At 42.1% G+C, this 24,669-nt stretch overlaps 1 protein-coding gene across 11 annotated transcripts in view; it reads left to right on the top strand.

Annotated features, from left to right (window-relative positions):
- Window positions 1-12,690: 12,690 nt before the first annotated feature.
- BBX (BBX high mobility group box domain containing) overlaps window positions 12,691-24,669 on the top strand; it is a 267,943-nt gene continuing 255,964 nt past the window's right edge. For 4 of the 11 annotated variants that reach the window (XM_025990005.2, XM_025990009.2, XM_025990010.2 and 1 more), the window contains exons 1-2: window positions 12,691-12,859; window positions 16,146-16,217. The gene's annotated coding sequence lies outside the window, so the exon portion shown is untranslated. Of the gene's footprint in view, window positions 12,860-13,205; window positions 13,394-13,553; window positions 14,363-15,157; window positions 15,238-16,145; window positions 16,218-24,669 lie in introns of those variants that run through there. The other 7 variants (XM_025990008.2, XM_072722438.1, XM_072722421.1 and 4 more) reach the window with 6 other exon arrangements.

The raw sequence follows: 24,669 nt of genomic DNA on the forward strand, positions 1-24,669 counted from the left end.
ATATCATGAGAATATATACCAGGAATATACGAGACTTTAAGGACTGGGGAAAGAAAGGCCAGATGTAGCAAGTTCATCCATGGAGAAGTTTGGGTAAATGAGGGGTTCTCTGTGGACCACAACCATACCTCTGTTCACATTTGCCCCAACCCTGGCCCTACCATAATAATAAGGATAAAGTAACACTTAGCTGTTACCATTGCAAGCAAGGAAAGACAGTTGTTTCTGCAGACAACAAGAGAAAGTAAATCATTATTAATCAAGTGATTTGCAGTGGTCGTTAAGGCATAGAAAACAAAAAGTTTTATGTCCTGTGAGGATGTTAGAGTGTGCCCATAAATGTCTCATACGAGTTACCATTTAAATAATAGCACAACCTGACAGGAGGAGCATCCAGGGTATAGCTCATATATGTGTGGTCTAATCATTCTTACCCTTAGTGTTGATACAAATCAGCTGGGTTGGTATATTTATTTGAAATTCAGACACTTCTTCACAGGTCAGGGCCAGGAATCTGGACTTTAAACAAGTCACTTGGGCAATTCTGATGAATCACAATTTGAAAACTGCTATCATAAGACTGACGAGTGCTAAGGGTGCAGTGGTGACTTAGAGCTAAAAATGAGCTCTTGTTCTACTACTGACACATATTAAGAAACCTAAACAAGTCAAGTCAGGAGTGCATAAATACTCTGAAATTCTCCAGGGTAAATTTCAGTTACCTAGAAAATTGTGGATACCACTATCTTTTGTTAAAAAAAAAAAAAAGAGGGAAATATTTAGTATCTTCCATCCATTGCAATTACTGTGCCACCATATTAAATTTTAGCAATCTTCAAAGACTAGCCCACCCAAATTTCTCAAGGGTTTCAATGATCACCCCTGGAATATAAAATTTCTATTTATCTTCCAGGGCTCCATAGCACCGGACACAAAATATTACTCTATCTAACAGGGCTTATTTAAAATAAGAGTTATGATTTATTGAGTGTCAGGGATGGTTTTTACATGCAGCATCTTGTTTAATTCCCACAATAGGCCTTAGAGGAACCCTGCCTCCTCCCCATCTTACAGTTTTGGAAACTGAGGCTTCTGACTTGGCAGCTTTAAGGAGTCTGTCCAAGGTCATACAACTGGTACATAGAGCTAGTGTTTGAATTCAGATCTTTCTGACTCCAGAAACACCAGCTCTTAAGCTCTGAACAATTCTGCCTCCGCTGGGAGCTTTAGTTCACACACACCCTATGAACATGCACGGATAAAGCAAATATCAATACAAATTGCAAAGCTTACTGAGGATACACAATCCCGGTAGAGTAACAGGTCTATTCCATAAGAAATGACATAAAATCAAAATGTAATTATGCCTCTCTAAAATATAAATAAAAACGAAAATCTACATCAATATCCAGTGTTTGTCATTCTTACCGAACACGTTTTCACTACGGAAATAGTCATTCTCGTTGCCAGCACATAAACTTTCTTCTTGTTCAGCGTAGCTGCCACCCAAAATCTTCTGTGTGTATTTCCCGACATGTCTTCTTATAATTACTAGTAGTAAACTTCCTTTCCTGAGTATTCCTAATACCTTTAGCCTTTTACCGAAATTTCTGAAGCAGACACAATAATCTCTCCCAAGCACTCACTACTACACACAGACCCTAGAGTTTAAAAAGAATAATACTGACCACAAAAATCATAAAAACGACATGTCCCAAAGTGGCATTTTACTTAGAATACAAAACCAGTTTAAGAATCTGAAGATCTCATAAGCCAGTCTTTTTCCTTACCTGACTAAACAAAACCTCTTTACTCTTTAAAAAACAGCTAAACTGTGGGCAGCCTCAGGTCCTGCAATTTTTCCTTCAGTTTTAGATTCTTCTAGCATTGCAAGCCAGCTTGTTCTGCCTGTATTCCTGAATCCGAGGAACATTTTGTATTATGCTGTATATCACATCTGTCTCCACTGCTCGGCCACAAGCTCCCTTACCACGGGTACCACATCTGCTTGGTGTCCCTTGCAATAACCACAATACCTGGCACAGAGAAGGCACTTCATAAATGCTGTTGAATGAATTAATGAATGATTGGCTCCATGAACCAGTGGCTTTTACAGCTTCGTTCTTTTTTCCAATCTCACCAGGATAATAGTTGAGCTTGACTAAATGCCTCTTTTTTCTTTACTTCTCTCAGGATTGAAAAACCATGATTTCTCAGAGGACCACCAAGACCTTGGACCCATTCTTCTCCAGTCATCACTTTAAGATAACTTCCCAAATGGTAGCGGTTTTCCTTTTGGAGTGTTAGAGACCATTCCAGTCTGTAAAGGGTGGGAGAACAGGTACAGGCCCCCACATTAGGAAGGGAAGCCTTGATGGAGTAGGTGGGTGGGTGGGCTTGAAAAAGTGAGGACTTGCTGCTGCCTGCTTTTCTTCTCTGAACAGAACAAGAGTGCCTGGAGAGAAGGAACTCTGGGACTCTGCTCAGCAATTAAGGTTTGATAGGAAGGCCATACCTGTCTAAGTCAGGGTGACAAAAGGAGGCCTTTTTCTTGCTGCAGCCATGGCCTTAGTGATGTCTACAGCAGTTGATGTCTACTCAGAGACCCTTACCCTTCTGTCTGATGCTAGGGACCCAGGTGTTGCTAAAGAGGCTTTCTTCCTCTAATCCAGAATTATCTACTTAGGGAAAGGTTTTCTTGGTATTTATTTCCTCCCCTTCTTCAACTCCTACTCAGGTCACATCTGAATGCAAAGTCAGAGCCAAGGGTTGGCAGCTTCTGAACTCTTCCCTTCCCATTTCTTTCCTTCTTTCCTTTCTTTCCTCCCTCCTTCTTTATGGTGACAAGCAAAGTTAGTCATTTCAGTTTTTCTTCTCTCGAATGTCGCTGGCCAAAGGCCAGTACTCTAACAAATGTGTAACAGTCCGTCTGAAATTTGGAAAGAGAACTCCAGCAATTCAACGGATTAGGTTTGTTTTTAAACAAGGAAGAAGATGGCACTGTAAGAAAAAGTGTTGAATGACAGAAAAAGAAACCATCCCTTTCCAAAGAGCTAAGTACTCCTAAGACCAGGACTCAATTCTTCCATGGTCAAGAGACTTCAGTCTAACTTCAGGCAATGTATTTAATGCCTCCTCTTCGAGCACTACTATCACATTGTTCGTTTTAAAGCTGTCCCTTCTGGTAGGCCAACCTTAATATACTTGTTTTCAGCAACTCACAGATGGTGAAGGTGAGCCGAGAGGTGAATTCATACAAAAACCATCATTTGACACAACCCTCCCCCTTCTCCTAGTTTTATCTCCTTTACTACAAAACATCATTGTTTTGGTTAACTTCTCAATTGTAGGCCTCTCCTGTCTGTCCCATTCCATTTCAGGAAAAAGCAACTTTTCTGCCAGCTGTATGCTTCCTGCATTGCAACTGCACCTTCAGACAATGTCCCTGGCCAAACGCCTACCTCTAAGCTCAGATAACTCCACTTCATTTTTTTTTTTTTTTTAAGATTTCATTTATTTATTTGACAGAGAGAGAGAGCAAGCACACAAGCAAGAGGAGCAGGAGGCAGAAGGAGAGGGGGAAGCTGGGAGCCTGATGTGGGGCTCTATTCCAGGACCAGGATCTATGACTTATCTAAGTCTATCCCAGGATCACGACTTGAGCCAAAGGCCAATGCTTAACTGACTGAGCCACCCAGGTGCCTCATTTGGGATTTAAATGATAGCTTTCTGTTTGTCGTTCCTCACTGTAACCTTACCTGTGGAGTGATTCTAATAAATCCTCCTTTTCTTTAGCTAGTTTGAGTAGATTGCTATAGAATGTAATAGAAAGTAAAAAATAAGTTAAAAAATTTTAGGAGACCACCTAGGCACTCTAAATGAGTTGAGATATTGAAGGGCTATTGAATAATACCTCAGAAAACGTGCCGTTAAGTTTGAACCGTTGTAGACTAACTGAAATCAAGGAATGAATTCTGAAATGAATCAAGGAACATAACAAATAACTATATTAAGAAATAATTTACTTCTGAACATATGTGGGTATAAAAACCAGGCCATAAACATTCTGAATAATTGCAGTTAAATTTCTTAGGATTGGGAGGGAAAAGGTGGGCTCTGCAAATTATAGGTGATAAATGAGACACCAAGTCTACATAAGATTCTAGAAAGTACTATGGAAGAGACTACTCCTCCTGTCCTCCAATTATGATGTTTACTTTAGAAAACTTTTTCTGTCTACAAACACCACAAGAGCAGCCCTCCGAAACAGGTGAATAGCTGCCCCTCACTTGGTAACAGTGACAGGCAGTGTGCTTTCCTTTTTGTGCCTGGTTATTCTTACTGTCTTCGAGTTCTGCAAGAGACCCCAATATTTGCACAGTTAACTTCCCTTTTTCCTTAAGCTTATCTGAGTGGCTTTATGATCCTTGAAATGAAATGAAATCTGACTGAGATAGGCAAAGTGAAGGAAAAATCTGTGCATACTTAGAAAAAGGACAGCCAGCATAGGGTCACTGAGACTAGCCTAAACCTATTTTTCTTTCGTAACAGGGTTAATAAACTGATAGCTAGTTCAGTTGCACTGTGGCTGTTGGAAATGTTACAGATCTGTTTTCATCAGCCCAGTATCTATTTGCCTTCTCTTAGCAGAACCACAATTTTACTTTGGGAAACTAAAAGCCTTCTTTGTATGCAACCTTTTTTTTCCCTACTGTTTTCTTAGTTTATTGTGATTTTCAAAATATATTTGCTACATGTGAAAGAATAATGTAACATCCAAGTAAGTTATAAAACCACATCTTTGTATGCAACCTTTTCTGTTTTCTTAAAGTTTACTTCTTTTTCAAAATATATTTGCCACATGCAAAAGAATAATATAACATTTAGGTAAGTTATAAAACCAACACCTATGAATTTCCAGGTACCAATGTTACCAATACATTGCACCTACCTAAATATTTCTGTCCTAACTCACCTCCCTGAAGCCTCCACCACTGGCCTGTCCTCCACACCCCAAGTAAGCATGCAGTCTTTTTGGGAGGGTCAAGCAAAGTGTCCTCTTCTAACTGACCAAAGGGTAAACCTAAAACTTGGGTAAAGGTGATTGGACTCTTCCATTCTATTCTTTTCAGTGGCATAAAGGATAAAAAGAGTGGGTGGCTCAGTGGTTGAGCATCTGCCTTTGGCTCAGGGTGGGGTGTGATCCTGGAGTCCAGGGATCGAGTCCCACATCGGGCTCCCCGCTTGGAGCCTGCTTCTCCCTCTGCCTGTGTCTCTGCCTCTCTCTCTGTGTCTCTCATAAATAAATAAATAAAATCTTTAAAAAAAAGATAAAAGAGAGATTGAGCAAGTTCATCATAATGAGAACAACTATATTCTCACCTGAAACTGAACTCAGTGGAGTTGGGAGTGTCCTGGGCTTTCTGAGATCTAGTTCCCTAGCTTTTTAAAAATTTCTAAGAGCCATTCTGTTTTCATTGTAATTAACCAGTTAGTATACACTGCTCACCAAAGAATTCTTCTCTAATAGCTTAGTGAATGAAAATTTCATAAAATCTTTTCTTTGATAAAGTCATATCAGGTATTTTCCTGAGTGGGCTGCAAAACATATGGGTAGGATGAGAGTAAAATAACAAAATAGCGGCCACCTCTGGGGAGAACTGGAAAGGATTTGGACCAGGGAAAGGGGCTTCGATTGTATATAAAATTTTTACTTCCTATAAATAAATTTGAGGCAGTTAATAATATGTTCAGTAATGAAGTGTCTACATGATTACCATATTATGCTTTATTATTTCCTTAGGTTAAAAATTTTTAAATTTAGGTGAAATTAGGTGGGTCTATCACAGGTTCAGCAACTGTGACCACGGGAGTGCCAGTAAACTATGTATGTTAACCTATCTGGAGGTATGTGCCCTGGGTTCTGCCTTCGATGATGCTTTTAAAAATGGCTTGGAAAAATGTAAGGAAGGCATTCACATCTGTGAATGAACCAAAGATGGTGAGATCAATAGCAAACAGGTTGAATGAAATAATCAGCATACAAGAATAAGGAGTTAGCAAAAGGAATTCAGGGCTGAATCTCATTAGCTAAAGAAAAATTATTTTACCATCCGCTGAATGCTTATCATACGACAAGTGCTGTTTTAAGTATTTTATATATATTGTTTTATTCAATCCCTACAGTAACTTTCTTTCTTTTTTTTTTTTTTTTACGATTTTTTATTTATTTATTCATTAGAGACACAGAGGGGGAGAAGCAGGCTCCATGCAGGGAGCCTGACGTGGGACTCCATCCCAGGTCTCCAGGATCAGGCCTTGGGCTGAAGGCGGCGCTAAACCGCTGGGCCACCAGGGCTGCCCCTACAGTAACTTTATGAGGTACATATTACCATCCCTTAGTACATGAGGAGCCATAGCAAAAAGAGGTTATGCAACTTGTTCAAATTCACAAAGTCAGTAAGTGTTAGAGCCAAGCTATTAACCCATGTTGTTATAACTCCAGAGCCTCAGCTCTTAACCACTATATAATTCCAGGGTTATAAAGGCTTATGCCTCAGTTTCCCCAAAATACATTATATCATACAGAAAGGAGGAGACTGGCTTAACAGCCTACATTTCAAAAAGATTTTTGGTGAATAAGCACAATATCACTCAGCAGAGTGATGTGACTGCCAAAAAAGCAAAAAGCCTTCCATCTTAGGCTGCAGTAATAGAAATTTTGTATCAAGGATAAGGGAGCCATGGTCATGCTGTACTGTACACTGCCTCAGCCCCCACCCCCTCTAGATATCCCACTTGAAGGAACACACCACAAAAACAATAGGCAGGGTTTGAGAGGATACCAAGAATTGAAAATGGTGACCTAGGAAAAATGTTTTAAGGAACTAAGACTGTTCATCTGAAAAAGGCACAACTCGAGGCAGGAGGCCATCATGACAGCTGCCTTCACATATTTCAAGTGCTCCATGGAAGAGGGATTAGATTGTTCTGTGTGGTAACAAGGGAAGAGGATAAGGAACAATGGATAATACTTGAGAGGAGAGAAATTATGTTAAATATCAGGAAGAACTCTGTGGTGGTCAAAACTGTTAGAAGATGAAACAGATTGTCTTGAGAAGAAGGGAGTTCCCAGGAGCTGGATGTATCATAGTAGACAGTCCTTGTTGGGATGTTGTTGAAGCTTCTAATGAGACCGTAGCTAGAAAGACTGTCTAATGTTAACGCTAGTGCTTACTGGTTTTATTATCAAATCCATTAGCGCAAAATCATCATCCACTCAGAGACCTCGTTTTATGGTATGATCCTTAAGTGACTCCTTGGTGACTCCCCCTCCTTCTCTCTTCCAAGGCAGAAAGCTTGCAGGACTAGCTGTCTAGGACCTTAGTACAGCTAAGTCCTGCTCTGCTACTAGTTGTGTAACATTGAGGAAATCATTTAGCCTTTCCCTGCTTCAATTTTTTTCAATTTTAAAAAGAAAGTCCCTTTCTTTGTTTCACCCAGCTCATGTGGGCATTAGTGAGTATGCACTCGGATGTGCTTTAGAAAATTAAAGTAATATGCAAGTATAACCTGTGAAGATTACAATGTAAGTTCTGGTCACCATATACCTCAGATACCCTGCATTTCCTGGCACCGCTCTCATCTCTATATTCTCCCCCATCCTTCCTAGAATTCATAGACTTTTTGTTTGTTCTCCCTTCTTTTGTTCCTTCGTTTTGCAAATCTGCAAATCTTTGTTGAGTTACTGTTACATGTTAGGCAATGTACAAGTTCTTATGGTAGCCACTATCCTGAAAATAGAACCAAGGAGATATCATTTCTTTAGGTGTTTCTTTTCTCTACACACAACTAATGTAATACAAAGCAAGGGATTTGAATGCCTTAAGAGTAATATAGAGAAAATATTGTAGAAGATCATAAGAGTGGGGAATTCACTCTAGGAAAGCTAGATAATCTTTCTTTCTTTCTTTCTTTCTTTGTAAAGACTTTATTTATTTATTAGAGAGAGAGAGAGAGAACAGAGGACGGGGGTAGGGTAGAACAGGGAGGAGCAAAGTGGGAGGGAAAAGGAGGGGGAAAGAATCTCAAACAGATTCCAGGTGGTGTTTGGAGCTCAACACAGTGTTTGATCCCAGGACCGACGCCAGAGATCACGACCTGGGCCGAAACCAAGAGTCGGAGGCCCAACTGACTGAGCCACCCAGGTACCTTAATCTTTCTTGCTTATTTCCAACTCTGTCGGGATGGAGTAAAAGCAGGTTCTCTTCAGAATTATGAATGCTTGCATTGGTGCTAAAAAGTGGTTTGATTGTCCAAGTTCCAATTTTTAGTTCCTTGGATTTGGCCTTGAGGAGAGAGGTGATTTGCTTTATTATTATTATTATTATTATTATTATTATTATTATTATTTTCTTATAGAGGGAAAAAAGCAAGGCTCCCTAGGCGAAGTACAAGGCAAAAATTGTTATGTAGGGCAGGCCCCTCATCACTGTAACTATCTATAGAGTTTCCATGGGCAAAACAAGGCTTGTTTCAAAGAAGGATTTATTACAAGTTTGCCTTTTTAGGTGCTTAATAATGGCCACTCAATGGGATGTTTGCTTTAACCTGGGATCTGTCTGACATCCCTTTTACATGCAGAGATGCTGGAGTTGGTAGCGTGTCGGCTAAAGGGAAATCATGAACACTGGCTGAGTGAGTTGCAACAAGTCCATGAACTCCATTTGATATGCTGGTTATGTCTTAGAAAACTTTCTGTAAAGCAGCTGTCACTGGCCTATATGTGTGAACGATAAGTAAAATCAATATTTACTGAGTATTCAGTAGGTTCCAGGCTTCATTATTCTATATGGATTATTTCATTTACGGTTAGTTGTATTATCCCTATTTTACAAAAAAGAAAACTGAGTCTTAGAGTGATTAAGACATTTTTCCAAGGTTACGCAGTTAGGGAGTGGTGAAATCAGGATTTGAGTTAGGATTGTATAAAGAAGTAGTACATAGATGAGAATGTAAATGTTATTTATAGACATTTAAGTAAATATAAACTTATATGTGTATGTTTACACACGTATTTGAATTTACTCTCCAAAAATTATTTTGTAATAAATGACTCATATAAAATAAAATTAAGAAAATGGACAAATCGAGGCCAGGAGAAGGAGGAATGTGCTAACCTTATGAACTTTGTTTGATCATCAAATGTAAAAACAGGAAAAATGGAGACCCTTTATTTTTAAATTTTTTTCCTAGACCCTTTTAAATGCCGTTTTACCCTGACAACAGAGTTGTTTTTATTTTCATAACCCTACATTATGAAAGTTAAATAAACTCTATGCAAGCTATGATTTTTCTTGATCGTAGTTTTAATTTTTGAGCATAATTGCCATTTAAAATTTCCTGATATTTATTCTTAAATGAGATGATAAAAATCTAAAAAGTATTTCCTATATGGTAAAATACTACATTTTGTTTAGTTCTAAGACTCTTTTCCTTAGTGGTGAGGCCTTATCTATCATACAGGAGACTGGCATTCCATTCTATCACTTCTCCTAGGAGCAGGCAATTTTCCTTTTCCAGAATCTGGCATGCACAGGGGTGTAGCACATAGATCCCTTTCAATAAAGGATCTGCAGAAGACTATTGAATGATGGCTTATATTACCACATGATGCCTAATACAACACCAATATATAATATGCATGTAAAAAAATGTGTCATTCTCCCAATATAAAGGTTCTGTGGACACACCAGTTTTCCAGTATCAGTAATGTGTTGCAGTGAGACACTTCTGTGTACTTCTCTATGCTCTCTTATATCAATCCTGGTCAGCACCCTGCCCTATCAGAGGTCACCAACCTTCAATGCAAAACCTTGGGGCATGTGCTAATAAGACTGTATCACAGTAGTGTGGGAAGAAAATATTTAAACTCTGAATTTGATTTTTACTTCATGCTTTTTTGTTTTGTTTTTGTGCATATGTGCTTTGTAAAAATAAATATTATGTCCATGTAATGCTGCACTTTAAAAACACATACATAAGGGTATCTGGGTGGTATAATCGGTTAAGCCTACAGCTCTTGGTTTTGACTCAGGTCATGATCTCAGGGTCCTGGGATTCAGCCTGAGGTTGGGCTCAGTACAGAGTCTACTTGATTCCTTCTCCCTCTCCCTCTGCCATCCCCCACACTCTGCACTCTCTCTGTCAAATAAATACTTTTTAAAACCCCACAGACATAAATATACATATGTATATACCTGCTCGAACATTTTACATTTACCTACTTGAAAGAGAACAACGTGTGATTTAAACATTTGAAAACTGTATCTCTAATTCTGCTAAGCTAAGCATAATTCAAAAAAGAAAAAAATCTTTGCAACCAAAAAGAAATAAAGGATATTTTCCTATGGTTAGGGTTGGAGGTTAGGGGTAGGCTGGTCTTTTACATCTTTCATAACATAAATATACTAGCAAATAATTATAACACTAAAATCAGCAAATAAGTATAGAAACCCATGTTGATTCTTTTTTTTTTTTTTCCCCCTCTTCAGAAAAGAGCACAGTGAAATCCTGAGAAAATTTTTCTGATTTTTTCCTCCATTTGCCTCTTATCCCTGAAGTTGTCCTTTGGAAGGAAGGACTGTCAAGTTACTCAAAACTCATGTTGGGTGTTTAAGAGTCCTAGGTTTAAGTTCCTTCTTCACAGCTCTTCTGTATAATATCGAGGAGGTTATATAATTTGTCCCTGTCTCATTTCTCTAATGGGAAAAAAAAGAGGTACCTTAATACCTACCTCATTGCAGTGTAGTATGGATAAAGAACACTTTGTTCCATCTTTCAAATACATGCAAAGTGTCATTAATAGAACTTTTAATATTATCAGTTTAAAATGCTGTGATTTTATATACTTTTTCTTTTTTAAAAGTTTTTTTTTCTTTAAAAAATAAATGAAACATCGTATTTCTAAATACCACTATTTGTTTTCTAACTTTCAAGAGCTTAGGTTTTCTCTGTATCTACTTCTCTCTCTCTCTCTCTCTGTCTCTTTTTTTTTTTTAAGATTTTATTTATTCATGATACACACACAGAGAGAGAGGCAGAGACAGAAACAGGCTCCACACAGAAAGCCTGACATGGGACTGGATCCCGGGTCTCCAGGATCACACGCCCTGGGCTGAAGGCCGCGCTAAACCTCTGAGGCACCCAGGCTGCCTGTATCTCCTTCTCTTTGCCATTCTTACCCACGTGCATATACACACACTCACTGGATAACTTTAAGATGGCATAACACTCACTGGATGCCTTAAGATGGCATCAAGGAAATCAAAGGGATTTGAAATAAATTCTCTGTTTTCCTTTAAGTGTCACAGCTATGCATCAAGGCCATAAAATCATAGTGTTTATTTAATAATCTTCAAAATGTTTGTGTTTAAGAATAATTCAGGCTCTTAAATTAGAAGGAAACTTAAGAAAGCATCTAGGGTCTACGATCACGTCCGGCACATAGTAGATGCTGAATAAACACTTAATGAAGGAAAACTGGGGGGTGGGTGGGGGGGAAGTTTCTTATTTTAATCTTAAAAAAAAAGAGAAAAAAAAATTAACCCCAGAGCAACTGTGAGCATTAAAGAGGATAAGTTAGTGGCTCAAGAGTGTTCAGCTAGTTTAAGCATGGGGTCTGGAATTTATTCCTCTTAATTTCTAGCTTTGGTTTTCTGCCCCCAGCAGTCTGTTGACTTGTTTATACAGGACTGCCGAATATAATGTGCCAAAGATGCATCTTAGAAAAAAAAAAAAAATCAGAAAGCACAGCCTTTGCGCTCACCATCTCCCAAGTCACCCAACATGTGATGTTCACCTATGTTGTGAAATATGTAAAGTAAATATCATGCAGAATATGCAGACTGTACATCTGACTCATACTGACTCGCAAGGTCTATCTTTAAGGGAAAGTGTCAAGAGCCCACCTTCCCTGACCTGCTGTACCTCCCAGCACCATCTGTAAGCCCCCGCAGGTGATCTGCGGTCCCCTGAGCCGCTGAAAGTGGGCAGGTTATCCCAGCAAAAACGTTTGGCTTTGTTTCTGTGCCCGTTGGTGTCGATTTTCCAGAATTCGCCTAGGAAGGAGGCGCGAACACCCTGAACGCCTTCCAGCCCTCATCAACTTGTCCTGCACTGTTCCGGCCTATGCGATTGCTGACCCATTGACAAAAGAAATCCCAGCAGCTGAGAGCCCTTCCTGGTCACTTGTCAGCCAGGTCAGGCTGCATAAACCGTAACACAATGCACGCCTCTCTCCGTGGGGGCACCACACGGCAGCGATCTGGAAAAAAAAAAAAAAAAAAAAAAAAGAAAAAACAGAAAAAAAAAAAAAAAACCCCTCACTTCCATATCCAGTGGAGTTGTAGTTTATTACTATAACCCTCCCAAGTCAAAAGGACACCAGTTTGGAGCCTGGCAACTTGGTGCCGACAGGGCTCTCCCCCGTCGCCCCACTCTGCTGGGCCTCTCTACCTGTCCTCTCCTACTGTCTACAGGTCCCGAACATTAGAAAATAGAAAATGTGATGATCTTTGTGTGTCTCTGCGAAATGTGTGTATGTGTGCGTGTGTTTGGGTGTAACGGGCGCTGTGTTTGGCCGCGCGGGCCGTCCGTCAGGCCGCCGACCAATGGCAGGCCGCCTTATATAGGCTGAGCGGCGCCGGGCTCCCCGGGCTCCCGGGCTGTATGTGGAGCAGCTCAGTGGAGCGGAGGCAGAGCGGCTCCGCGAGCTCCCCTGCACTTTCCCACAGCCGAGCCCCGACTGGCCGCCGAGGGCGAGCCACGCACACGCCCTCGCGCCCGGCGAGCCCGCGAGGTAGGCGCCCCGCGCCCCGGCCCTCCCCGGCCGTCTCCCCGCACTTTCTGTTTCCCCGACTCACTTGCGAGCCGCCGGCTGCAGCCCCGAGGACTCCGCGGCAGGAGCGGCGGCGGCGGCGGCGGCGGCGGCCGGGAGGGTGGACTTGAGGAAGCCGGAGGGAGCCCCGCGCGCCCGCCGCCGCCGCCGGCCGCCGCGCCGCGCCGGGCACTCTGCCCCCTCCGCCAAAACTTTGGGGCGGGCGAGGTCGCGGGCGGGGGTCGCGGCGGCCGGCGGCGGGGGGGGGCGGCGGCGGGGGCGCGGGGGCAGTGCCCGCGGGCGGGAGGCGGGGGGCCGGCCGGGAGCAGTAGGCCAGCCGGTGCCAGCCTGCGTTTGCAGCCAGCACCTCTCGGCGCACGGGCAGCGCCGCCCGAGCGGGGCACGGGGGCCGGGGCGCGGGCAGGGCAGCGCGAGGAAAACAACAACAGAGCCGGCCCCCGCGCCGGCGGGAGGCTCGCGGCCGCCCGGGGAGCCCCAAACTTCATCGCGGCGAAAGTACGTGGATCCCCGCCTGGGCTCGGCTGCCGGGGGAGGTGGGGCCTGGGGCGCCGGGGCAGGGGAGGGAGGTACGGGGAGCCGCAGCCCTCGGCGGATCCGTGCAACGTTCCGTGTGCGTCGCGGACCGGGAACAGCAGCCCCGGGGCTCGTGCATCTGGAGAGTTGGGATTCGGGGTTCCGGCCCCGCGGGTCGGCGCCCTCCCGGCGCCCCCCCGCCCGCCCCCGCCGCCACCCCTAACCGAACGCGCGGCGAGTGGAGAAAGTGCTGTTGTAGCGCCCGAGGAGCCGGGAGGAAGAATAGGGGAGAGGGGGGAAGAGGGCGAGGGAGAAGAGGGAGGGAAAGGCGGGGGGGGGGGCAGAGAGAGGGAGAGAGGGAGAGGAGGGGGAAGAGGAGGAGGGAGGCTGTGTCAGGATTTTGCTTGAATGTGGGATTATGTTGTGTCAATAAGTTTAAGGTGGAGAGAGCGAGGCTGGGGGTGGCGGTGGAGGGAGGAGGAAGGCCTCGGCTGCCTAAAGTCAGCTCTCCGAAGGTAAGTTATGGCATTGCATGGTCGCGATGACAGAAAACTTGCAGATCCTTTATCCGGGGATGGGGTCGATGCCTCCAGAAAGAGCTCCCCAGCCCTCGCGAGCCTCACTCGTGTTACACTGTTATTTGCTGCGATCCGGGTCGCTAGTAAATTACAGAAATCAGACTCGAGCTTTCTTTTTCCCTCCTCCACCTCGTCTCGCTCTCTCACCCTCAGAAATTTATTATCATTTTTTTTTCTCCTTCCTTCCTTCCTTTCTTTTTCTTTTCTTTTCTTTATTATTATTATTTTTTAAATGTCTCGGTATCGTAGGAAACTTAAACGGTAACTGAGACCCACCCCGAGCCCTGTAATGTACAAGGACCCTAAATCCCAGGAATCTGGAACACGTTTCTTGTATGAAATAGCCGCGATCATTTCAAGCTAAATGAGGAAGGTAAAACGAAACGATGCAAAAAAGCTAAGACACAACATGTACGACAGAGGGGGGGGGGGGGGGGAAGAGAGGGAGAGACGGAGAGAGAAGCTATTTTTTGCTTTTCCTTTCTGTAGAAAGGAAAATAAAGCGTGCATTCCCCCTCCCTCCCGGGGTGTAGGGTCTGGGCGATATTTTAACTGTGTGAGGACGGATTAGCCCAGGTGGATCTTGCAGAAAAGTTTTCGCGAGGTGGGGTGGAGGTGGGGGCGGCTCGGAGGGGAAGGTGGGTGGAGGTTGTGGGGGATGGGGACGGGGCGAGCTCCGCCGCTGCTGATGGTCATTGGCCTGGGGCTTTGAAACCATTGCCCGTCCTGCTAATGACACGTCCAGCGCCGGTCTCCAGGCCGCCGACGCCGGGCTGCCGGCGCCGGGGGTACTTTGCCCACGCGGGGAGGGGCTCCCCTCGCCGTCCCCGGGGCTGCCCACTCGCGGCGTGGGGGCCCCACGCGCGCCCCCTCTCCCGCGCGCCGCCGCCGCTGCTCGCGCGACTTTTGCAGGCGGCGGGCGGCGGGGGCCGCAGGGGGGTCCCCGGCGCCCCCCGCCCGCGCCGGCCCCACGCGCGCCGCGCCCCACGCGCGGTCCGGGCTCGGAGTGGCGGCGCCTCCCCGGGGGGCAGCGGAGGCAGCGGCGGTGGCGGCGGCGGGATCTTCGCCGGGGCCCGCGGGAGGAGGAGGAGGAGGAGGAGGAGGAGGAGAGGAGGAGGAGGAGGAGGAGGAGGAGGGGGAAGCAGGAGGAAGAGGAGGAGAGGGAGGCGTTCTCTGCCCAGGCCGCCGCGGGTGCGAGCGGGCACGGGCTCGGGGACACCCCACTCGTTGCTCCTCCGCTATGGAAAGGTGTTTCGCAGACTTTTACGCCGGGAGTGTGGGATTTGTACTTCATTTTCCTCCCCCCCCTTCCCCAAAGCAAGATGGACTCTATTCCCTTTCTCTTTCTCCCTGTGCCTCTGCCTCTGTCTTGTCAGCCTTTAAGATCGACATTTTGTACTAAGATGCAAACTTGATGGTGACCAGCAACAAAGGCGGGGTGGGAGCCCTCGCTCGCCTCCTCCCCTCGGCTTCCTAGCGCCCCCCACCCCGACCCCGGGGACCCGGTGGCCCTGCACTTGCCGCCCCGGGCTCCCCGGGCTCCCCGGGCTCCGGCGACTGTGTTTCCCGGCTCGGTTCCGAGCTCCAGTCTCGGGATTGCGACTGGGGCCGGGCGTTCGGGCGACGGCTGTGGCCGCCCCAGGTCTGCAGGGCTGAGGGCTGCGCTACCTGCACCCGCTGCTGCCGCCGTGCACCGTGCACCGTGCACCGTGCACCGTGCACCGTGCACCGTGCACCGGGGAGGGGAGGGCAGGGCCGGGGAGGGGAGGCTCTCCGGCTGCCTGTCGATTGCTATGATTTGGTTACTGGTCTGTTTGTCCTGGGGGCGGCGATCACTTGTGCAAGTTGATGAATGATCGCGGTGTGGGGTTTGGGTTTTGCAGAAAAGGATCAACTTTCAGCTTTGTACATACGGGGAGTAGGGAAGGAGGGTGCAGGAGGCACCCTGGAATGCCAGCTGGGCTACCCTCAGCCTCTGCTCCCTGAATGCAGGCACAGTTTGCGCGTGGGGGTGGGAGGCAGAGAGAGGGGAAGGGTTGGTGGGGTGCTGGACTCCTGGCTTTTGGGGACCTTCCTTCTTAGGTGTTGCAGGAGTTGGGACTCTATATTTTAAAGCTCTACCATACTGATGATGTACCTTATTTGATACTTTATAGGTCACTATCATATGACAAAGGCTTTGCCGCAGTTCATCTTCCTCCCTGTGTACTTTCCATTTGCCTTCCTGGGTAAGTATGCAAACTCTTCCTACAGGGAAGCCGGATGGCTATTAGCAGTGGCCGAAGGGTCCTTACTGTTCACACAAGAAGATGGCTTACTGGGGTTACAGCACCCCAGAAATCTTGTCTTACTGAGTTTCCCACAGTAGAAGTCAATTTATGAGTCTTCCTTTGTAGAATTCAGTTGCTGTTATTTATTATTTTAAGGTAGTCTAGATGTTTACTTCGCATTTATCTGCAAGTATCATTTGAAAACTTAAACTTTCAAATAGTCATTTTAATTGATAATGAAATTTTAGGGAGTTCAAGGCCTAGGAAATTTAATACTAGATAATATTGTAGAAAGATTGTAGCCTGAGTGGAGAGAATTATTAAAAACCCAAGGAAGCATTGTGTTAGAATGCCTCTCTAATTATAGTGACTGACATTTGCCTACTCTTTCCTAGGTGCTCTGTCTTGGGTAACTTGTGCTGTTTGTGACAGTTATTTTTGCGGTGGGGAAGGGTGGACTGGACAGTATAGCAAATCTAGTATTTAGTGTACCAGCCTGATATCAAAGGCAAATCACTGTTTCCAAATTCATCATAATTTCCTTCAAAATGTACACATTTAGAGAACTTGGATATATTCTAACAGCATGTATATGCAATAAACAGCAGCTCTGAAATCCCTTAAGTGCCTGTTTTCACATGCAGGCCCCCCAAATGGAAAAATTGGTAAAATAACATGTGGGACTACAAGTGCCTGTAAAGTTAGTTTTTGAGAAGTAACGGTCTAGGGCGAGGGTTTATAGAACTTTTGAAAGCAGCAAGCTGAGCCCAAATTGCAGAAAATTAGCTTACAACATGCCCCTCCACTGTAAGGAACACCTCAGATATTCCAGGTTGCTGATAAGTTAAATGTGTGTATCGGTTGCGGTACTCGATAATACTACCTTAGTGAAGATGGAGTTTGTATTTTGTGAATGGAAATAGACTTGAACTCAGTTCTCAATTAAAAAAAAAAAAAAAAAAGTAAAGATCTGTTTTGTTGCCTGACTTGCTAATAAGATATTATACATGTTACTAAAAGTTTGTCTTAAAAATGAGAGAAATTGAGGACCAGGCCTTTCTGGTAGTTTCCATATAGTAGCAGAACATACTCTGATGTTGCAGAGAACCTTAGATGATTATAAATTCCGTGTCCAACATCTTTCATGGAATGTAAATATCACATTATTTCAGATAGTTAAGAGAACCTCTTAATACGTCACATACCTAACAGTCCAATTGGAATGGTCAGAATGAGATGGTCCTGTAAGATGGATTTAGTGCACACCAAAGTTTGTGGATTTCCGTGTCTTTGAAAAAATTTAAAAAAAAAAATTTTTTTTTAAAAGCTTGTTTGCAAGAGAAGTTTTTCATTTTTGAACATATGGCAAGAATATTCAAAATGCATTCCTGATTTACTAAAGAACACCACATTTATACATGTGAGGCGCATTATTTTGTTCACTAAAGCAAACTTTTAATGTTCTTTCCCCGTGGAAGTATATTTGACCAATTCAAAATTTAAAATGGGAATCAGTAATTTCCAGAATAAAAGCGATCTGATGAGCTCTTGCATTTCTTTGAGGTATCAAACAACTGCTTCATTAAAACAATATTTTCAAGAACAGTCTCGGTCTTTGAAGTGAGAGTAGTTTTTGTAGTGTAAAACTTGTAGTAGTGATCTAAGAGAAGTCACCCTGACAATGAATTACCAGTTATTTGCATCTAAAATATATTTATTTGATTTGAAGCTTAATTATCAAAATAAGAATTTAGATAGAGGTTTTGCTTCTATATTGCCAAGAGTTTCCAAACTTCCCATTTTATTATTCTGCATATCTCTATTAAGTTCTGAAACTGAAGTCCTAATTTGCATTTCACATTGATGCTAGCTGTTAAAAAGAGGAGGTTCATATATGTTGTTTCTTAGTGCTGCATCTTTTGGAGGTACTGTAGCAGGTTTAGAAAGAGTCTTCCTTCCGCTAGAGACTTAGATATTAACAAAACTTGCAATTTTGACACTTTTTTTTTTTTTTTTTTTGATTCCTCTTCCTTCATATCTAAATTAAAGTTCTGGGTTTAGGAGTTCGTGAGATAGCTCTTCTGTACAACTTGGAAAGTATATGTCACCTTTGACCTTATAGATCTGATCTTTATACTTAATCCATTGAAACAGAGGAGATTTGTTTAGACATTGAATTAAGAACACAGCTTTGAGTGAAAGCTAGGATGAACACGTAATTATGGTTTGCTTATGCTGTAAGTAGCTGTGTAATTGATAAGGCTTTTTGGATGTAGATAAAGAAGGAACAGCCTCAAAATAATGCGGCACAATTCACGAAAATCTTCCTCTGCAGCTAAAATATAAAGTATTTTTCAGTAAAATGACAGACATGATTTCCAATTAATAATCATAAGCCAAAATATTAAAGGTTCACATTTTCCTACGTTTCACATAGCACAGGTAAAGCAAGGGCCATATTTTTAACTGTATCTTAGCACGAGTATCAACTACTTTTATATTAGAAATCTTTAATAGAAGTAAAAAGACTTCACAGTTCAACCCTGCTAAAAAAACCTTTTGAAAATAGCCTCATGATAGGCACGGCTGTTTCAAAGAAAATCCTTGAAATTATTAGTGTCATAAAAAAGTGCAGAAGTGTTTAAAATTGTGATATTTAAATGTTCTAAGTTACTAAATTTAGGTAATTAATTGTGGCATTTTGCATCACCATTGTGGTACACCTGTATTTTTAAGAGTTAATCTTAGGCAGTGCTTAACTTAAGGAAGAGACACTTTTCTTGAACTTGCAGTTTGAAGTCCATCTGGTTTTTTAACATTTCACTACTGAGGGCACCTTTTAAAATAGGTCTGAGTGATATCTTTTTTATATTTTTAGTCAACTTCCTTCCTCTCACTATGAAATGAAAACAAACCCAAATCATAAAAACTTTGTAATTTTACTGTTTGGTTTTTATCACATGCCCCAGGTAAATTGGATACAGGTGGTCCTCAGGCTATACTTTGAGAAACACTACTCTGAAAGTAGTAAGGACTAAGGCTAAAGATTGAATGAGGGTCTTCTAGCTAGAAGATTCTGTGACTGTAATTCAATCACTGGGTTTGTACTACCTCAAGGGCAGTCATCACATACTGTGTCGAATTGTAGAGATTTCTATATATTAAGTTATACCTGAGGAAAGCACTTTTTGAGTACAGCTGCTCTCAACATTCATATATGTTCATATTATCCCTTAGCAGGCAATTACAGTTTCTTGAAATGCCGACATCATTTTAAAACTGTAAAGATACATGCAGAAAATCCCCGTGTATTAACAGAGATTGTTTTCATTTTTTTTTTCTTTCAAAGAAAAAGATGAGATGAAAACTGGAGTAAGGACAGGTTACACAGTGGAAATGCAAAAGCAGGCAAGCCAATAACGAATTCTATCTAAAAGTATATGTAAATACAGAGAAGATGAAAGATTAAGAGAATGAAAGTCTTAAAGGGATGAATATAGACCATGAAGCATTGGCACATCTACCAAAATATAAACTTTTAATAAGTTAAGATATGTGAGTCAGTTCAATGATCTGGATAGTGAAATAACTACAGCTCGTGAGGAGGTTGTATAAAATACGAAGTAAAAATGAGAATGAGTTGAATTTTTTGAAGTCTTAGAAAAATAAATACTGTAAAATATTGATTAATTAAACTAACTGTTAAACATGGCCCTCAGGTGAAGAGATCAGGGGATAAAACGGAAGTTCCTAGAATGGAATAACTAGGATCCTAAAATGGACGTTGAATGTTGTTTTTTTTTTTTTGTTGTTGTTTTTTTTTTGTAAAGGGAGTAATTACATAAAACATCGATAACTTATTCCAAAGGATAAATACAAATGAGGATAAAAATTGTGTGAGGGTGCCATATTAAATGTTTTTGGCTGAGATGTATGGTAAGAAATACCTTTTCTATTCTAATTCATATATAAAAACTGAAATAAAAGTTTTGCCGAAATAGTACTAGAGTAGTGCCCTCTGGTATTTTCTATTCCTGTCTGATCTTTATAAATATAATGTGTTCCAAACTTTTATTAAAAAAACACAGTGTTATTCTCTAAATCGATCTTATGATTTAGAGTTTGAAAAAACACCAACTTGGAGGACTTGTTAAAAATGGACCCCCCCCCCCCCCCAAGGGATCCCTAGGTGGCTCAGTCAGTGCAGCATGCTACTCTTGATCTCAGGGTTGTAGATTTGAGGTCCATGTTGGGTGTAGCGATTACTGAAAAATAAAATCTTAAAAAAAAAAATGGAGGTCCTCAGGTCCCAAATCCAGATAAGCTGATTTAGTGAGACTGAAGTGGGGCCCAGGAATCTGTGTTTTAGCTAGGGCTTTAGTGTTTCTGAAGTGACTCTGACATACTTTAAGAAACTCTGGTGTAGGGGACAGATGGCTAAAGAGTGAGTAGGAGTCATGCACTGAATGTGGGGTTCAGGTTCTTTGACGAGGTCTCTTCCAGCTTCAACAATCTGTGGCTGTGTTTCAGTCAGCGTGTTGGCAGTACCTCAGTGTGACAAGAGCCCTTGTCACCCTCTGCCCTGAGAGTAGCAGGTGTAGTAGAAGGAACAGAGACTTTGAAGCCAAAGATTCCTGGATTCCACTACTGTTGCCCTTCTTGCTTACTGACGAGGGACTTTAAGCATGTCACTACAAAATAAACTTCCATCATTATGTGCAAAAATATTTACAATGCAACAGAATGAGAATCACACAAGACAGTGATGTGCGTAATGATCCTTATCCACAGTCAGCGCTCCATATATATGTTCTAATGGTTCTGTCTCCCCTCATCACAAGTCCTACTAAATTTGAAGTTTCTCAAAGCTGTGCCTTTTAATTTTTTAAACATCTTTTAAAATATTGTATTTATTTATATTTTTAAAGATTTTGTTTATTCATGAGAGACACAGAGCGAGAGGCAGAGACATAGGCAGAGGGAGAAGCAGGATCCCTGTGGGGAGCCCCATGGGGGACTCGATCCGAAGACCCCAGGATCACGCCCCAAGCCAAAGGCAGCCGCTCAATAGCTGAGCCACCCAGGTGTCCCCCCTCTTTTTTTTTTAAAGTAAACTCTGTCCCCATCGTGGGACTTGAACTGATGACCCCAAGATCAAGAGTTGCATGCTCTATCAGCCTGTGCCTTTTAATTTTTGTTTCCTTTAAAGTACAGTTGGCCCTTGAACAACACAGGGATTGGGGTGCCAACAGCCCCCCTCCCTACTGTGCAGTCAAAAATCTGCATAGAACTTCTGACTCCCCAAGAACTTAACTACTAGTAACTTACTGTTGGCTAGAAGCCTTACTGATAACATAAAGTCACATATTTTGTATGTTATATGTATTATAAACTATATTACAATGAAGGAAGCTAGAGAAAAGAAAATGTTATTAGGAAAATCATAAGGAAGAGAAAATACATTTTACTATTGTACTGTAAATTATCCTTGAATAAGAGGACTTGCACAGTTCCATGTTGTTCAGGGGCCAACTATAATTCTCAACCCTGGTATCAAACACTGGTGCATTTTTAACTGGATGTGAGGTGTTAGGTAAGCATTTATTATTGAAGAAGGAAATAATAATAACCAGGATAAAAGGATAAAAATGAATAACAAGGCGTGTCATAGTTAAGTAGGGTGCCCCTTCAGATTTGGGGAATGATTTCCTGATCTCTTTAAAAAGACAACACAGAAGAGGAGAGTAGCTCTTTTCATATTGCAAAGTGGTTAGTTGTTGGCACAGAGCATTCTTTCCGGTGACTTTGGTCCATCGCGGAATGTCTTAGAGCATGAGTTCTCAAACTTTCTTCTGCTAAGACACATGTAACTGTTGTTTACGCAAAGGGTACTGTAATTCCCCGGTTACAGACATAGATCAATTAATTATCTGGTGGGTTTATAGGTAGTTCACAGTGTGATAAAGCCACTTCTTTCCCTATCAAGAAAATATATCAGAATATAAGTGAGACTGATGCTACTGTAATGAAAACTTTGGATATACCCATAAACAAACATGTAAAATTCTTTATAAACTGTGGTACTTTGTGTGTAACTAATTACGTGGGCATTCCTCACAACCAATTAAAACTTAGCCTTGTGTCAAGGCGTGAAGATTGAGAAGCGTTACATCCGGAGTGCGTAACAAATTACATTGCACAGAATAGGCACTTAAATAAAAAAGAGGGACAAGCTAAGAAGATGAATGGGAAATACACCAAATCCCTGAAATCTCAAACAATGTGAAAACCAAAAGCTGGGGAAAATGCAACATGTGGTCAAATGCAAAGGAAGTACGGAAGATTGTTAAGTATGAGGGTTCTCAGACATTCCTGTCTTAACTCAAATACTCATTGCCTCTGAGATAGACATTTATATTTTAAGTAGTCTCAATAGTCATTTAATTTATTTGAATAAATTAAAATTAAGTATAACTTGTGTTTCCTAGTTTTAGGATTGTATTTGCTGGGAACATCTTTTTTGCTAAATTCTAATTTATCTTAATTTTTTATCTCCAATAAGTTAAGAAGCTCTATATATTTTGAAAATGTCTTTATACTTGATGTGTTGTGGTATTGGATGTACATTCACAGCCCTTTATCTAAAAAATGTCTGAAAAATGAAGTTTGGAATCAAAGCTCTTTTGGTGGCAGACCCAAACTGACATGGGCTTGTTTAAAGTAGTGTCAAAGCCCACTTAGAAAGATTATTCACATATTTTGCTGTAGAAATAGTAATATATTTGGTATATTTAGCTATGAGGTGCTATCCTAGATCTAGCTAGGAATGTTACGTAATATATGCTGTATGCTCCATCTGACCTTTAAGATTCGAAAAAATCTGAAGCATACCTGGACCTAGAGGTTTCAGATAAGGGACTGTGATCCTGTCGTATTAACTTTCTTAGTCCACGGAGTGAAATTGCCTGGTATTCCTACCCATTTAACTCAGCGAGTATCCTTTTGCTGATTTTGATCACCGATCATCTGAACATGTTGAGTTCATTGCAAGCTGGTGAATCATGTAAGATACCCTCACAAGATACCTTATATATTAACTCAGTCACACTGTCTGTTGAAACTCCCAGGCTTCAGTTATGAGGGTGGAAGGCATCAGAGGTATAAAGTCAAGTAAGCAAAATGGTGGTTAGCATTTGTACCTCCTAAGATGAGCAGTGAAAGGCTCCTCCTACGTAAGGAAAGATTAATCCCTCCCCCGCCCCATCCCACCCTACCTCTGTTAGTTGAACCTCCTATATCATTTTGACATCATTATTCCTTTTTGTTTGTTTTTGTTATAGTTGTTAGTTTTTAAAATTATTTTTTGAAGATTTTATTTATATTAACAGAGAGAGAGAGCATGCGCAAGCGGGGGCAGGGGCAGAGGGAGAGGGAGAAGCAGACTCCCCCCACTGAGCAGAAAGCCCTCCCAGGACCCTGACATCAGTACCTGAGCCAAAGGTAGTTGCTTAACTGACTGAGCCACCCAGGCACCCCTGTAGTTGCTTTATTAAACAAATAGACACGTTGAAATCCGTACTTGAAACTCCGTTTCTCATATAATGGTGAACAAAGTTTACTGTTAGAGTTTCATGAAGAGGTTACATATTCTTTATGATATTGCCACTTGCATATCTTTCATTCTATCAGAAAAGTAAAAATAGAAAATGTTTTCTGCAAATTTAACCTACTGTCAAGTGAGAATGTTTTTGGGTTGTATTGTTTCATAGAGATTGTAGATACCTTTATTTTCAATGATTAAGAAATGCTAAGTTCTTTCCTTCCTTCCTTTTTTTTTTTTTTTAAAGTAATCTTTATGCCCAGCATGGGGCTCGAACTCACAATCCCAAATCAAGAGTCATGTACTATACCCAATGAGCCAGCTGGGCACCCTACTTTTTTTTTTTTTTTAAATAATTTATTTATTTATTTATGAGAGACACACAGAGAGAGGCAGAGACCTAGGCAGAGGGAGATGCAAGCTCCCTGTGGGGAGCCCGTTGCAGGACTCAATCCCAGGACCCCAGGATCATGACCTGAGCCAAAGGCTGATGGTCAACCACTGATCCACCCAGGTGCTCCTGGTACTTTTATTTTCTTATAAAGTCATTACAGAAAAACAAAGTGTGATGTGAGGAAGAGAATGTATGACAGACTAGGAATTAACTTAATAGCTGTACTTGATCTATTGTTATGGTTAAGACTTAAATCAGTCTTCACTTAGTATAGACTGAAATGGTTAATGGCTAAAGAAAGTTTTTCTTCCGGAATCATTTATTGATACAACTATATCCTTTGGTGTGGGAAAGCCACAGATTGAGTAATTCAGAGGGAGTCTTATTAACAATGCCGATTCTTTTAATCTGAAAAA

The sequence above is a fragment of the Vulpes vulpes genome, chromosome 1 (assembly GCF_048418805.1).
Source record: "Vulpes vulpes isolate BD-2025 chromosome 1, VulVul3, whole genome shotgun sequence".
NCBI classification, from domain to species: Eukaryota; Metazoa; Chordata; class Mammalia; order Carnivora; family Canidae; genus Vulpes; species Vulpes vulpes.